The sequence below is a fragment of the Elephantulus edwardii genome, unplaced genomic scaffold (assembly GCF_000299155.1).
Source record: "Elephantulus edwardii isolate Elephantulus edwardi_28Jun2011 unplaced genomic scaffold, EleEdw1.0 scaffold00517, whole genome shotgun sequence".
NCBI classification, from domain to species: domain Eukaryota; kingdom Metazoa; phylum Chordata; class Mammalia; order Macroscelidea; family Macroscelididae; genus Elephantulus; species Elephantulus edwardii.
In genome coordinates this window covers 349,642-354,523 of record NW_006400267.1, presented here as the reverse complement: position 1 = coordinate 354,523, position 4,882 = coordinate 349,642, and positions in this window count along the sequence as shown.

Sequence of the window (4,882 nt, the reverse complement as noted above, 5' to 3'; positions counted from 1 at the left end):
GTGCATTATCACCATCCCTATTTAATATTTTATTGGAAAACCTAGCCAGAACAGTAAGTTAAGAGGACAAAACAAGAGGCATACAAATTGCCAAAGAGAACGTAAAAACAATCCCTATATGTGCATGATATGATAGTTTAAACATAAGAACCTAAACACTCAGTAAAAAACTTACGGATCTAATGTACTGATTTAATAGAGTGTCAGAATAAAGATAAATATTTAAAAAATTAGTTGGATTTCTTTATAGCAACAAAGAAAGCACAGAAAAGGAAATAAGAAAACTTACAATAGCTTCTGACAGGCCTCCAGAAAACAAGCCCCAAGGCGGACCCTAAAGCGGTTGGGCCCTTGGGCCAAGAAGAAAAACACAATCAATACAGGAGATTGTGAGTGATAGGATTATATCCATACGCTTACAAGGAAGTCCAGTGAACACTACTATCATCCAGATATATGAACCAACAACCAGAGCCAAAGAAGAAGAAATAGATGATTTCTACCAACTCTTACAGGCAGAGATAGATCGAACATGCAATCAAGATGCATTGATAATAATGGGTGACTGGAACACAAAAGTGGGGAACAGGGAAGAAGAATCAGTAGTTGGAAAACATGGACTTGGTGACAGAAATGAAGCTGGAGATAGAATGATTGAATTTTGCACAATCAATGACTTATTCATTACAAATACATTTTTTAAGAGACATAAACGTAGATTATACACATGGATTTCACCTGATGGTATTCATAGGAATCAGATCAATTACATCTGCGGAAAAAACTGCTGGAGAAGCTCAATATCAGCTGTGAAAACTAGGCCAGGAGCTGATTGTGGAACAGACCACCAACTACTTATATGCAAGTTCAAGCTGAAGCTGAGGATAATTAAACTGAATCCACAGGAGCCAAAATATGACTTTAATTTCATACCACCTGAATTTCAGAATCATCTCAGGAACAGGTTTGAGGCCTTGAACACTAATGAGTGAAGACCAGATGAGTTGTGGGAGGATGTTAAATGTATCATCCAGGAAGAGTGCGAATGGTCATTACAGAGAGAGAAGAGGAAGAAAAGACCAAAATGGATGTCAGAAGAAACTCTGAAGATTGCACTGGAACGTAGAGAAGCCAAAGCACAAGGAAGAATCCAAGACACTAAAGAGCTGAACAAAAGATTCCAAAAGGCAGCATGGAATGACAAGGCAAAATACTATGATGAAATGTGTGAGGAGCTAGAGTCAGAAAATCAAAAGGGCTGAACTCGTTCTGCATTTCTTAAGATCAAGGAACTGAAGAGCAAATTCAAACCTCGAGTTGCTATAATCAAGGATGCTTTAGGCAGAATGTTAAATGATCCAGGAGGTATCAAAAGAAGATGGAAGGAATATATTGAGTCATTGTACTGAAAGGAATTGGCAGATACAGAAGAAATTAATGAAATAGCATTTGAGCCAGAGCCTATGGTGATGAAGGCAGAAGTTCAAGCTGCTTTGAAGGAAATAGCAAAAAATAAGGCCCCCGGAATAGATGGTATACCAATTGACACATTTCAGCTAAAAGATGCTGCCCTGGATGTGCTCACCAAGTTGTGCCAAGAAATTTGGAGAACAACCACTTGGCCAACTGACTGGAAGAGGTCTATATTTGTTCCTATCCCAAAGAAGGGCGAACCAACTGAGTGTGGAAACTACAGAACAATATCATTGATTTCACATGCAAGCAGCATTCTACTGAAGATTATCCAAAAACAACTGGAACAGTACATCAGCAGAGAACTGCCAGAAGTCCAGGCTAGGTTTAGAAGGGGTCGTGGTACTAGGGATATTGTAGCTGATGTTAGATGGATCTTAGCTGAAAGCAGAGAATACCAGAAGAATGTCTATCTGTGTTTCATTGATTATGCAAAGGCATTTGATTTCTTGGATCATAACAAACTGTGGCTGACTCTGAGAAGAATGGGAATCCCAGAACATTTAATCGTGCTGATGTGAAACCTATACTTGGACCAAGAGGCAGTCGTCAGAACAGAGCAGGGCAACATTGCATGGTTCAAAATTGGGAAGGGTGTACGTCAGGGATGTGTCCTATCTCCATACCTTTTCAACCTGTATGCAGAGCAGATCATCTGAGAGGCTGGGCTCTATGAGGAGAACTGTGGCGTTAGGATTGGTGGACGATCTATCAACAATCTGCGTTATGCAGATGACACAACCTTGCTGGCTGAAACTGAGGAGGACCTCATGCACTTACTGCAGAGGGTCAAGGACTGCAGCCTTCAATATGGACTGAGGCTCAATGTTAAGAAGACAAAAATTCTCACCACTAGACCAATCAGTAGCATCAGGATGAATGGTGAAGAGATTGAGATTGTTATAATCCTGCTAAAAGTAATCTTTAGGCTTACTGGAATCGCAGTACAGATACCAAACTCTTTAAGGAGATAGAAGAGGTATTTTTCACTTGGAAAGGAAAGAGACTCAGTTTGCTCGGCTCCACAGCCAACACTCTTGGCACCAGCAGCCAGGAAATCAAAAAACGTATTGCGATGGGAAAGTCTGCGCTTAGGGTCCTCTCTAAAGTACTCAAGAGCAACGGTGTCTCTCTGGAGACTAAGGTCCATCTCATACAGGCCTTGGCTTTTGCAATCACTTGTTATGCATCAGAGAGTTGGACAATGACTAGGGAGGATAGAAGGAGAATTGACGTCTTTGAGCTGTGGTGCTGGAGAAGAGTATTGAATGTACCATGGACTGCCAAAAAACAAACAGTTTCATCATAGAGAGGATTAAACCAGGCTGCTCCTTGAACACAAGGATTCTGGGGCTTTTTCTGACATACTTTGGATATGTTGTAAGGAGAGACAGGTCTTTAGAGAGGGACATCATGCTGGGTAGCATAGAGGGACAGCGCAGGAGGGGAAGACCCTCTATGAGGTGCATTGATTCAGTGACTGGGGTACTCGGGATGGGTGTGTCAGAGGCAATGAGATTGGCACAGGATAGAGCACGGTTTAGGTATTTTGTACATAGGGTCGCTATGAGTCGCAAACGACTCGATGGCACATAACAACAACAACAACAACAACATACCATTAATATCCACGTACAAGATGAAATACTTAGAGATAAATATGAACCAAAGACAAAAAAGACCTATATAAGAAAAACTACAAAACACTACTACAAGAAAGAATAAAGACCTAATAAAAAAGAAACATATTCCTTGTTCTTGGGTAAGACTCAACACTGTGAAAATTATAATCCTGCTAAAAGTAATCTTTAGGCTTAATGGAATCGCAGTACAGATACCAAACTCTTTAAGGAGATAGAAGAGGTATTTTTCACTTGGAAAGGAAAGAGACTCAGAATATGCAAAAATCTTCTGAAAAATGAAGCAGATCACAGAACCTGATCTCATAACCTCTAAATAATATGTGATAAAACCAGCATGATATTTTTATAACAGTAGACATGTAGATCAATGAAAGAGATCAGGAACCAGAAAATCAACTCTATTTTATTTTTGTTGTTGTTAGTCAAGTATGACTCATAGTGACCATATAAACAAAAAATCTGAATCTGATTCTATCCTGTATCATCTACACAGTTGCTCATACTAAAGAGCCCATTGCCACACTCACTGTGTCATACATCTGGTTGAGTGTGTTCCTTTCCTTCATAGATCCTCCACCCTTCCCAGTATCATGTTCTTCTCTTAGAAATAGCCCCTCCTAACAACATGACCAAAGTATGTGAGTCTAAACCTCATTTTCTTGCCTCCATAGAGCACTCTGGCTGCGCCCTTTCCAAGACATATTTGTTTTTTCTCTTGGCTGTCTGTGGGATGTTCTGTGCTCTTCTCCAACACCACAGCTCAAAAGCATCAATTCTTTTTCTGTCATCCTTACTCATTGTTCACATCTTAGGTACATAGCAAGTAATCAGAAAGTCTACGGCCTGAATTAGACTCACCTTATTCCTTAAACCGGCATCTTAGTCCTCAACAATTTGGAGAGTTCCCAAATTGCATATTTTCCCAGTGCAATGCATCTCCTTATTTCCTGACTGCTGGTACCAAGGTTGTTAATTATGGATCCAAGCAAGATGAAGCTATTGACAGTTTTAATCTCCTCTTCTTACATCATGATGTTGCTTATTGGTCAAACAGTAAAAATATTTGTTTTCTTGACACTGAGATGCCATCCATACTGAAAGTTACATTCCTTGATCTTCTGCAACAGGTACTTCAAGTCCTCACTTTCAGCAACCAAGGTTGTGTTATCTTCATAACTCACGTTATTGATGAATTTCTTTCCAATTTAGATGCCACACTCCTCTACATATAGTCCAGCTTTTCAGATAATTTGTTCAACAAGAAGATTGAGTAGGCATGTAGAGAGAATACAATCCTGAAACATTTCCTTATCAATTTTAACTTTCCCCTGCTTTGTTTACACAACAGCCTCCTGGTCCAGGTACAGATTGTGCATGAGCTCTGGGATTCCCATTCTTCTCAATATCAGTCACAACTTGTTATGATCCACACAGTCAAATGTCTTTGCATAGTCAATGAAGCACAAATAGGCATTCTTTTTTGTATTTTCTGTTTCAGTCAGGATCCATATGTTATCAGCAGTGATATCCATGATGCCACAGCCTCTTCTAAATTTGGCTTGAACTTCTGGAAGTTCCCTACTGGTTTTGAATGATCTTTAGCAACATTTTCTTTTCATGTAGTATTAATGCTATTATTTGATAAGTGTTCCATTCAATTGGATCACCTTTCTTGGGAACAAAAATATCTTCCAATCCATTGGCTAGATAGCTGTCATCCGAATTTCCTAGCAATAGGTATTTCTGTCATCACAGGAGACTAGAGC